The 12191-nt window shown below is 51.0% G+C and overlaps 1 protein-coding gene across 3 annotated transcripts in view; it reads left to right on the top strand.

Annotated features, from left to right (window-relative positions):
- Nucleotides 1-12191, top strand: part of CHAF1A (chromatin assembly factor 1 subunit A) — a 221829-nt gene that overhangs the window by 195138 nt on the left and 14500 nt on the right. The window lies entirely within an intron of this gene.

The following is a 12191-nucleotide window of genomic DNA, read 5'->3' as shown; positions in this document are numbered from 1 at the left end:
GAAAAGAAAATATGCATCTGAACCAGTAATAGGATTAACAAGAAACATTGATGTTCCAGAATTTGATGATATTTGAATAAATGTTGATTTTATTTTTTTTTGTTAAAGAATAAATGTACATTGTTTTCTCATTGGAAATTATAAGCCATCCCCTGAAACTAAGCTCTAGCGCATCTTTTGGAGCAAAGAATAATATAAGACCCTCTTATTTTTGGTGAATCATGGTATTTTATGTCCAGTCATACACATGGTTGTTTTGATTTATTGACTGGAACTTCTGATATCTTATTAAAAAAAGAAGAAACAAAAATCCCTTCTGTACAGTACGGCCATGACTGTCTCTTTCTCTTCAACTGCTTTAACATTTCCAGTTGCACAATCAGCTGGATTTTTTTAAAGGACCAAGCAGAATTCATGTGCAAATTGGATCCATTACATTACTGTTGCAAACAGACACAGGCCATACCATTTGAATGTTATGGGGTTTTTAGAAGGACGCAGCAGCATATCATGCAGAACTTTGTTTTGTTCTAGAAACTGACACAAAATGGAATTCATATTAGAAAGCATTTTATATGCAATCAATGTTTTAGTTTTTTTAATACAATATAGTAAGAAAGATAAGCAAGACATGAAAATGACAAGGTCGCACAGGGCTCAAACTGATAAATTTACTGAAAACTCAAACTATTCTCTATCAGCAAAAACTGTGTAATAAGCAACAGATTGAGTATATAAAATCTGCATCCAATCCAGGGTTGGATGGGGAAAAAAAACTAAATTCACAACAATGAGTGGAATTCACAACAATCAGTGGAATCCCTCTCCCCCCCCCAAAAAAAATCCAGGATTTCCACAGCTGTTCAAATTTCTTGTTGTCCCCACTAACTTTTGCTGAAGATCTTCCTTAAGGCATATGTGTTTCTGTTGAACACCAGTCTCTTGAATACCATCTAGGTCAGAGGTCTCAAACACGCGGGCCGTATGTGGCCCCTCAGGCTGCTTCATGCGGCCCCCAGTGACTATCGCGGCCGGTGTAGGGGCCGCCCGCAGCCACTGTCTGCGCTTTGAGATGAATGTTTTGCCGGCGCTGCGCTCTGTCAGGCTCTCTGTGCACAACTATTCCTCCAACGCTGCACTGGAAACGTTGTGCACAGAGTCTGACTCTGCGCGCGCAGCGCCGGCAAAACTATCATTTGACATCGGCCTGCAGACAGCAAGAAGCAGAGATGAGGCAGCCGAAGGAATGCGCGACAGGTGAGAAGAATGGTGTGGGTTTTTGTGTGTGTGCATGTGAAGGACTGCACATTAACCCCTTAGCGACCTATGACATACTGGGTACGTCATGGCTCCCTGGTACTTAAGGACCCATGACGTACCCAGTACGTCATGGCGAAATCGCAGCCCCGGTGGCTGCGATCGCTTTGCAAATAGCTTAGATTCGGGGAGGAGAGGACCTCTGCCTGACCTCAAGAGGGGTGGTGTCTCCTTCCCGGACCTACGGAGGCTGTGATTGGCTGAGCGGCATTCGTCAGCCAATCACAGCTACTGTAATGTTTCAGCCATTAAAAATGGCTGAAACATTGAAATCCAGCCATGATCAGTGCAGCCCTGATGGCTGGAGCTGGGTGACCTGTGTTTCACCCGCCCCCAGCTCTGATTAGAGATACCGGCCTTGTGACCGATCTCTCCAATCACTGTGGATCTGGGGCTGGAGGCCGCCTCCTCAGCTTCACTCCAGCGTCTGGAAGCCGAGGAGAACGATCAGTAAGTTATATCCACTGCCCCCTTTCAGCCACTGCCACTGCCCCCGCCAAAACCAAAACTATAGGATGGGGACATTACTAAAGGAGCGGACATTACTATAGGATGGGGACAAGGCTGGGGACATTACTATAGGATGGGAACATTTCTATAAAATTGGGAAAAGGTTGGCACATTACTATGGGATGGGAACATTACAAGGATGGTGTGAGGTAAATCCGGAGATATGACGATAAATCATGATATTCAAGTTATGTCAGGAAGCCCTCTCCTGGTGTCACCCCCCCTTTCCTTCACACAACTTGTTTAGCAACCCATCCCATGGCCATCTCCTGTGATATGGAAATTAGGTGATGTGGGAACAAAGGACACAGGATGACTCCCTGCCGTCACCCTGTAACAAGAGTTGTATCTCATTATAAGGCTCTGGAACTAGCCAGACAGAACGACTCCAGTAAAAAATGGTTCATATCTCGCAAGCCATATTTCCGATAAATACGGCAACCATAAAAATGGTGTTTTCGCATGCGGACGATGCTGGCACACCTTTTTTATGGGAGCGGGAGCTTGGGAAATACCCCAGGCGTGATATCAGCCAATGTGGAACTAGTAGACAAGTCATGAAACCTCTCATTCTGTAGCTAAATTCATAACTGTCACAATGAGAGCATTGGCGTCCGCCTACGACGCTCCCAGGCCAAGTTATGGCCATATTCCATGTTGTGGATTTTGTCCATAACTCCAGCCAGGGGTGGAGCAGTGCTCCCTCTGAGGTCACGAAGGTAGGAGGGGACCTGGATTTGCCCAGGTTGATAACCCTACTTCGGCCATTTTCCAGTGTTCTTTCGCTGGGGGTCACGTGCAGGAAACATCTGTGGGAGTTCCTGGAAACCTGGTCTACAGCGCCCCCCTGTGGCCAGACGCACAAGGTAACTGATTGAATTGCATACCTGTTTGTAAACCATGCTTTATCTGTAACTGTACTCTGACATATGTATATTCTGTAGATTCCCTATTGTATATATTGTAGTTTCTAGTGTGCTTTAGGCTGATTAAATTATATAATTAATCTTGGGCTGTTCTGTTATCTCGATCTTGAATCCCACGTCTGTGTGTTCGGCTAATAGTTACCGTGAAGCGGTTGGTGGCAGCGAGTTGTGCCAAGGATTATTGTGGGGAGGCCAGTGAGATCCGGGGAGGTTTTATATATTCCGCCCGCGGAGGTCGGGGGAATATATACCCTACTCTCACTGGGGACCCTTCAATAATCGGCATAAGTAGTATAGCGGCCTCCTTGCTTATCATCGGGCAATTCCATAATTGGCCTGACTATAAGAGGGGCGCTAGAGAGCGCATCACGTGCTCTGTCTGTCGGTCGGGAGGTATAAAGGAGGGGTGACCCCCACTTGTTACCCCCCGATTGTGACGTACTGGTAGCCAGCGCGGGGGATTTCTGAGTGACCCCCCCGGTGGTTTGTGACATATTGGTGGCAAGCGGTGGGATCGAGATAATAGTGTGTGTGAGTGTGAGACCCATACTCCCAGACACTAAAGACTGCCTGCAGCAGCTGTGGCTGCTGGGGTCTTCAGACTAGCTCAACACTAGAGTGTCAGAGTGCAGATACTGTAAGGTGTGTGGAGGCATCAGGTGTCAGTTCTGTGTCAGTGACCAAAGTCTGCAAGAATGGCTGAGAGCACCAGGAGCAAAGCCAAAGGAATGGCCGATGCTCAGGCCAGAGACGATGAGGAGGTTGTCCACGAGCCCTCCAAGAGCCCGACGCCAGAGAACAGCTCTGCAGAGGACATCGCACAACCTGGCACTGCTGGACAAAATGAGGAGGAGCTCGCCCAAGGGTCCTCAACGAGCCAGATGCCAGCCCTCCGCTCTGCAATGGACAGTGAATCACCAGGCTCCGCAGCGGGCCGCAGATCACCACGTGCCATTCCACCGAGCCTGGGAGGCTCGGATAGCCTTCTTCAAATGGCTATGGCCCTTCTCCAGGCTGGAGACCAGGAGGGCTACAAGGAACTCCTGGCAGAGCGCAGGGCAGAGCGGCAGGCAGCGCGTGAAGAGCGCCAGGCAGAGCGTGAGGCTGCGGAGCGACGGCAACAGGCAGACCGTGACCACCAGCTGCAGCTAGCTCAGCTCCGGCCCTCATCAGCCACACGTGACCTTCAAGACACCAAACTTCCAAAGGTCCGTGTTGAGGACTTCCCAGTGCTGGAGAAGGATGGAGACTTGGACTCTTTCTTGACTGCTTTTGAACGGACTTGCTTGCAGCACCATCTGGACAAGGAGCAGTGGGCCAAATACCTGACCCCCCGTTTAAGGGGTAAGGCCCTGGATATCCTTGGGGACTTGCCTGCTGAGGCAGATCAGGGCTACGACACCATCAAGCGGGCCCTGATCCAACAGTACAACCTCACCCCAGAGTCCTACCGCAAGAAGTTCCGGAGCCTACAGAAGGGACCAAAGGACTCCTGGGCTGACCACAGGCGGGCACTTGCCCGAGCTGCCGACCACTGGACCCAAGGCCTGCAGCTTTCCACCGGACCGGAGATCCTGGACTTGTTCATCACGGAGCAACTCTTGTGGAACTGCCCTGAGGATCTCCGCCAGTTCATCCGAGACCAGAAGCCAAAGGGGTCCACGGCTACAGCTGCCCTGGCCGATGACTACACCAACAATCGGGCTCCTGAAGCCAGGAGAGCAGCCACCAGCAGCACCTGGAGAGGGGGTAAGATGAATTCTGCGACTGCCCCACCTGCCCCTAGACTGCAGGGGGTGTCCCCCTCAACTCCCCTCTCCAGGCCCGTGGCAGAACCAAGACGGTGCCACCAGTGCAACCTACCTGGACACTTCAAGGCCATGTGCCCTCAGCGTCCCAAGGCCCCGGCTCTGTCCCCGTCCCAAGGGCCGCCCAAGGTGTATTGTGTGGGTGGGGGTGGTGGTAGGTCCCTGGACAGCTTCCAACCTGTCACCGTCGGCCGGTCTGTGACCATAGGACTGCGAGACAGCGCCTCGGAGGTGACTCTGGTGCGGCCTGAGATGGTGTCCCCCCAAGACTTGATCCCTGGAAAAACCCTCGCTGTCTCCGGGATTGGAGGCATTGACCCGGCGCTGCCTGTTGCTGACATTTATGTGGACTGGGGCGCAGGGCGAGGGGTGAGGGAGGTGGGGGTAACTGATCGGATCCCCGCAAACGTGCTACTTGGGACAGATTTGGGGCAGATAACCTCCCAGTTTGGGCCCCCACCAAGGGCTGAACCTTCAGCCAGTACGGACATGACTCCTGACAATGTTAATGTGTTATCTATGAATGATGTGAGAGAGGGGGGAGTGAACTCTGATATTTCTGCTTGCACAGACACCATAGACACACACACAGCTGCAGCTGTGACAGGGGAGGGGGTCAGAGAAAGGTGTGACAATGCCTCTACAAGTAATCAGCCTGTGAGCTGGGATCTGTTGCCCTCTGCAGGGATAAGCAGAGAGCAGGGTGCTGCAGGGGGAGGACCAGTGTGTGGGGTGGGGGCTACCACAGCAAATGTGGGGTCCCCAGAGATTTCACAGCGGGGTTCTGTTGCTGCAGGAGGGGAACAGGCAGGTGAGATTGGGGCCGGTCCAGGAGCGGAAGTGCTCCCAGGTAAGATCTCGGTGCATGGTTCCCCCACAACCGGGGTGTCAGGAAGCCAGGTCGGTCTGCCTGAACCGGCGACTTGGTCAGGAACGGAGGAGGAGCAGGCACAACCCACGGTCGCAGCGGCTGTGGCCGCTGTCACCCGCAGTGGGAGTGCTGGAAGCCAAGGGGCCTCCCGGAGGTCCGATAGCTCTTCCCCTTCTGACCAAGTGGCAGCCGAGTCAGGTGGAGGCCAGGACACAGGTCCCGGGGTACTGACCGAAGATGTGACAGTCTCGTCGATTCTGGCCACATCTAGTCAGGGGTTTCAGGCAGCGTTAGAAGCTGACGACAGCCTGAAAGCTCTTAAGGAGCAGGCGGCACAGCCTCCCTCGGACTCGGACCCGGAGCGAGTGGTCTGGGACCAAGGACGGCTGTACCGGGCCACGGTCCAGCAGGGTTCACCGGAGGCGTGGCCCAGGGACCGACAGTTGGTGGTACCCTATCCGTTCCGGACGGAGTTGTTGCGGATCGCACATGAGATTCCGATGGCCGGACACCTAGGGATCGCTAAGACCAAGGCCAGGTTAAACCAGCATTTCTACTGGCCAAAAATGGGGGCCGATGTGGCTGCCTACTGCCGTTCGTGTGAAACCTGTCAGAGAGTGGGGAAGGCGGGGCCACACCCCAAAGCCCCACTAGTATCTCTGCCAATCATCGATGAGCCTTTCAGGAGGGTGGCTGTGAATCTGGTCGGCCCGCTGGCCATCCCCAGCAGCTCCGGGAAACGCTTCATACTGACGGTAGTGGACTATGCCACCCGGTACCCAGAAGCAGTGGCCTTGTCGTCCATTCGGGCTGACAAGGTGGCCACCGCATTGCTGGAGATTTTCTCCCGAGTGGGTTTTCCCCAGGAAATGCTCACTGACCGGGGGACCCAATTCATGTCCCAGCTGATGGAGGCCCTCTGTAAGCAAGTCCAGGTGCGACATCTGGTGGCCAGCCCGTACCATCCACAGACTAATGGCCTGTGCGAGCGGTTCAATGGCACCTTAAAGCAGATGCTTAAGATGTTGGTCGACTCCCATGGGCGTGACTGGGAGCGGTATCTCCCACACCTGTTATTTGCTTACCGGGAGGTTCCACAGGCCTCAACAGGATTCTCACCGTTTGAGCTCCTGTACGGGCGACGTGTGCGGGGCCCCCTGGCTCTGGTGAAAGAGGCTTGGGAAGGGGATTTGGCCACCCCTGGAGTGTCGGTTATCGAGTATGTCATGCGCTTCCGGGACAAAATGCAGGCCTTGACGCAACTGGTACACGACAATATAGCTCAAGCCCAGGTTAGGGCCGGCGGATCCATTGAGGATGTGGAGGTTGGCCACCAGCTCTTGGAGGACCAACGGTCCCAGCTGTGGGCCACCCTCCTCCCCTTCCGGGGGTTGTTTACCAACCAGCCCGGAAGGACTGACTTGGCTGTCCATCACGTGGACACTGGGGATCATCCCCCGATCCGGCGTTCAGCATATCGGGTCTCCCTGGAGGTGCAGCAACACATGCGCCAGGAGATTGACGAGATGCTGAAGCTGGGGGTGATCCAGGCATCCAACAGCGCTTGGGCCTCGCCTGTAGTCCTCGTCCCTAAGAAGGACCGAACCACTCGGTTCTGCGTGGACTACAGGGGGCTCAATGCTGTCACGGTCGCCGATGCGTACCCAATGCCACGCATCGATGACCTGCTCGATCAGTTGGCCGGGGCTCAGTACCTGACCATCATGGACCTGAGCCGGGGATATTGGCAGATCCCCCTGACTCGCAAGGCCAGGGAACGCTCTGCCTTTATTACCCCATTTGGACTATACGAGTCCACGGTGATGCCATTCGGGATGAGGAATGCCCCTGCCACTTTCCAGCGGATGGTCAACACCCTGCTCAAGGGACTTGAAGGGTACGCGGCCGCGTACCTGGATGACATTGCCGTCTTCAGTCCCACCTGGGAGGACCACCTAGAGCATCTAGCACAGGTGCTCAGGCGGATCCACCGGGCAGGTTTGACCATCAAGCCGGGAAAGTGTCAGCTGGCCATGAGCGAGGTCCAGTACCTCGGTCACCGGGTAGGCGGGGGAACACTGAAGCCCGAGCCTGAGAAAGTGGAGGCCATCGCATCCTGGCCCACCCCCAGGACCAAGAAGCAGGTGATGTCCTTCTTGGGGACCGCTGGGTACTATAGGAGGTTTGTTCCATGCTATAGTAGCCTGGCAAAGCCCCTGACGGACCTCACCAAGAAGAAGCTGCCCTCTGCAGTCGATTGGACAATGGACTGCGAGACAGCCTTCCGGGCCCTAAAGGACGCCCTGTCCAGCCCGCCCGTGCTACAGGCAGCCGACTTCACGCGGCCGTTTGTAGTACAGACCGACGCCAGTGACTTCGGCCTCGGTGCGGTGCTCAGCCAGGTGGACTCTGCGAGCCAAGAGCACCCAGTCTTGTACCTGAGCAGGAAGCTGTTACCGAGGGAAGTGGCCTATTCCACAATGGAGAAGGAGTGCCTGGCCATAGTGTGGGCCCTGCAGCGTCTGCAACCCTATCTATACGGGCGCCACTTCATCGTGGAGACGGACCACAACCCCCTCAGCTGGTTGCACACCGTCTCTGGGACGAATGGGCGACTGTTGCGATGGAGCCTTGCGCTCCAGCAATACAACTTCACCATTCGCCACAAAAGGGGCCGTGACCACGGTAACGCAGACGGGCTGTCCCGACAAGGAGAGGTCGCGGACGGGCGCACGGGGGAACACCGGAGTGTGCTGCCCCCTAGCGCCCTCAAAAGGGGGGAGGTGTGAGGTAAATCCGGAGATATGACGATAAATCATGATATTCAAGTTATGTCAGGAAGCCCTCTCCTGGTGTCACCCCCCTTTCCTTCACACAACTTGTTTAGCAACCCATCCCATGGCCATCTCCTGTGATATGGAAATTAGGTGATGTGGGAACAAAGGACACAGGATGACTCCCTGCCGTCACCCTGTAACAAGAGTTGTATCTCATTATAAGGCTCTGGAACTAGCCAGACAGAACGACTCCAGTAAAAAATGGTTCATATCTCGCAAGCCATATTTCCGATAAATACGGCAACCATAAAAATGGTGTTTTCGCATGCGGACGATGCTGGCACACCTTTTTTATGGGAGCGGGAGCTTGGGAAATACCCCAGGCGTGATATCAGCCAATGTGGAACTAGTAGACAAGTCATGAAACCTCTCATTCTGTAGCTAAATTCATAACTGTCACAATGAGAGCATTGGCGTCCGCCTACGACGCTCCCAGGCCAAGTTATGGCCATATTCCATGTTGTGGATTTTGTCCATAACTCCAGCCAGGGGTGGAGCAGTGCTCCCTCTGAGGTCACGAAGGTAGGAGGGGACCTGGATTTGCCCAGGTTGATAACCCTACTTCGGCCATTTTCCAGTGTTCTTTCGCTGGGGGTCACGTGCAGGAAACATCTGTGGGAGTTCCTGGAAACCTGGTCTACAGCGCCCCCCTGTGGCCAGACGCACAAGGTAACTGATTGAATTGCATACCTGTTTGTAAACCATGCTTTATATGTAACTGTACTCTGACATATGTATATTCTGTAGATTCCCTATTGTATATATTGTAGTTTCTAGTGTGCTTTAGGCTGATTAAATTATATAATTAATCTTGGGCTGTTCTGTTATCTCGATCTTGAATCCCACGTCTGTGTGTTCGGCTAATAGTTACCGTGAAGCGGTTGGTGGCAGCGAGTTGTTCCAAGGATTATTGTGGGGAGGCCAGTGAGATCCGGGGAGGTTTTATATATTCCGCCCGCGGAGGTCGGGGGAATATATACCCTACTCTCACTGGGGACCCTTCAATAATCGGCATAAGTAGTATAGCGGCCTCCTTGCTTATCGTCGGGCAATTCCATAATTGGCCTGACTATAAGAGGGGCGCTAGAGAGCGCATCACGTGCTCTGTCTGTCGGTCGGGAGGTATAAAGGAGGGGTGACCCCCACTTGTTACCCCCCGATTGTGACGTACTGGTAGCCAGCGCGGGGGATTTCTGAGTGACCCCCCCGGTGGTTTGTGACAGATGGGCACAATACTACAGGATGGGGACAAGGTGGGCACATTACTGTAGGATGGGGACATTACCACAGGATGGGGACAAGGTGGACACATTACTATAGGATGGGGACTAGGATGGGCACAGTACTATAGGATAGGGACATTACTACAAGGGGACAAGGATGGGAAACATTACTATAGGATAGGGATAAGGCTGGGCACATTACTATAGGATAGGGACCTCACTATAGGATGGGGACATTACTAGAGGATTGGGACATTACTACCAGATGGGGACAAGGCTGGGGACAAGGATGAGACACAGTACTGTAGGATGTGGACTAGGATGGGGCACAATAGTACCAGATGGGGAACATTACTAAAAGATGTTGGCCAAAATTTCTATATAGTGCTAATTGTAACACTATTAGTTACAAGAAAGGGATAAAATTTAAAAAAAAACAAAGTAATGCATGACATTTTTTTTTTTTTTTACCATCAAATTATATATATATATTTATTTTTATTTAAACAAAGAATGTGCACATTTGTTACAATAAGCAAGTGGAAAATGTTCAAAATCAGTGATCCAAAGGTGTGTAAAAAAAAAAATAAAAAAAAAAAAAATAATATATGGTACCAATAAAAATGTCACTTTGTCCTGCAAAGAATGCGGCCCCCCAAATTATTTTTTTTCTTCTGTGCGGCCCATACACCCAGTCGAGTTGGAGACCCCTGATCTAGGTATTAGGCCGGAGTCACACTTGTGAGTGACTCAGCGAATCTCTCATCGGCATCACCCTGCATGGCCGCACACTCTCCTGACAGGAGCGGGTAGGCTGCATGTATTTCTATGCAGCGGAGATGCTCCTGTCCGGAGAGTTTGCGGTTGTGGCAGGTGATGCTGATGCGAGACTTGCCGAGTCACTTGCAAATGTTACTCCGTCTTTACTGAGCGTGCTGCAATCATGCAAATTCTTAGTAGACAGCATTTATGAACACCAATGGCACCAGGATGCATAGACAACATAGCCACCCGAGGTGGAGCAATTATCTCTCCTGAAATCTTAAGATATGCATTGAATACCCCCCTGCTAGAAAGGTTTTATTCCATCAACCTCCCACCAAATATTTTTTTGTCTGGTAATACCACTATGTCAAAGTCTGGTAGCTAGTTTACGGAGTGTAACCAGCAACTGATATATTTTGTGTGTAAACCGGAATTCCTCATGATCCTCTTCCAAAAAGGTAGTGTCTAACTTCGTCCTCAGCCTATCAACTACAAATAAAGGTGGGAACCGCTGAACAGAGGACTTACTAAAATGAGAGATTTAGATGAGAAGGTGGTGATGAATCCTGGAGAAATGGGCTTTAAAAAGGGGTATGTAGAACAAGTAGTGTGCCCCCCCCATCTCATTCTCCATAGGTTAATGAAAGATCTCAGCTGTTCGCAGTCAGATTTTCTGCAGCACCAAGAGTTTGAAGTTCTTCGTAAAAGGAGTTATTTGTTCCTCTTAATAGGACCTATTCATTTGTCATATATATTTTCCAACTATATAATCTATCCCTTGTATGTGTTGGAAATTCAGGATTAGAGGACATAGGAATAAGTGGATTATAGGGTCTTGACAGAATGTTTGATTTTGTTTTGTTCTTGTCTTAGGATCAATTAAGACTAACGCGGTCTTGAAGGAAAAAAAACACCCTTTTGTTGTTGCAATTTGTATTTTATCCTTGGTTTCAATCCAGGGAAGATGTTTAAGGGGTACCAAGGAATACTCCTGTTCTATATCATGATTAGTGATGTGCGAACCTGGACTGTAAAACTCAGGATCTGTTCCGGATACCTAGTATCACTGCAATGACCCCAAACATGGAGTTCTCAGGGATCTCCGTGTAACTATTCGGATTCGGCCACCCGGATAACTGCAAAATGGAAAAAAGAAAACTGGGAATAAAGCAGGAGCGTTAGGCTCTGTCCGCTCACTGCATCTTAGTGCATTTTGCGTACATTTTTTTGTCCAGTAGTCACAAACGCAGTTTGTGGCCCAAAAAGCGCATGAAAAAACACATGCATTTTGCCCTGTTTTTATGATTTTTTTTGAAGGAGAAACAGCCAATCATTTTACACCGGTGGGTGGGGGAAACGGTGCATATTCAATGACGGTAATGAGTAGCCATGGGAGCGCGCAGTGTCACAACTGCGGCAGCGACTCAGTAAAGTATGAAGCGCTTGCTCCTACCCCTTTGCGTCTGATTCTAGTCCCCATAGACTTTATATGGAGACCGGCATCTGGCCAGATACCAGGGATCAGTCCCCCGCCGACCCAGAGTCCGCAGGGGATTGATATGCCAGTTCTACTATCACTAGTGAGAAACGCAAGGACAAAATACAAAATGAATTGACATGCTGCATCTTCAAAAATGCAGCCAAAAAAATGCACTGTGCAGACAGCAAAATAGAAATATCATAGACTTTTCTGGGAGAAGGAAATTCATGCATTTGGGTACATCTTTGTAACTACAAAACTTAACAAAATGCAATCTTTTTTTTTAATTAAAAAAACAAACAAAAAAAAAAAAAAGCTGCATAGGGTCCCTCTTAGGGTTCTTTTCCACTATCTTACCGCTTCCGATGCGAGAGCATCGGAAGCGGTATGCTAATGACCCTCTGCTGCGTGCATCAGCTCGAAGGTCATGCGACTGTGATGCGTTCTTGCGATC

The sequence above is a fragment of the Anomaloglossus baeobatrachus genome, chromosome 1 (assembly GCF_048569485.1).
Source record: "Anomaloglossus baeobatrachus isolate aAnoBae1 chromosome 1, aAnoBae1.hap1, whole genome shotgun sequence".
In the NCBI taxonomy this organism is placed as follows: domain Eukaryota; kingdom Metazoa; phylum Chordata; class Amphibia; order Anura; family Aromobatidae; genus Anomaloglossus; species Anomaloglossus baeobatrachus.
Note: the sequence above shows the minus strand (reverse complement) of the source record. Positions and strands in the feature narration are given on the sequence as shown.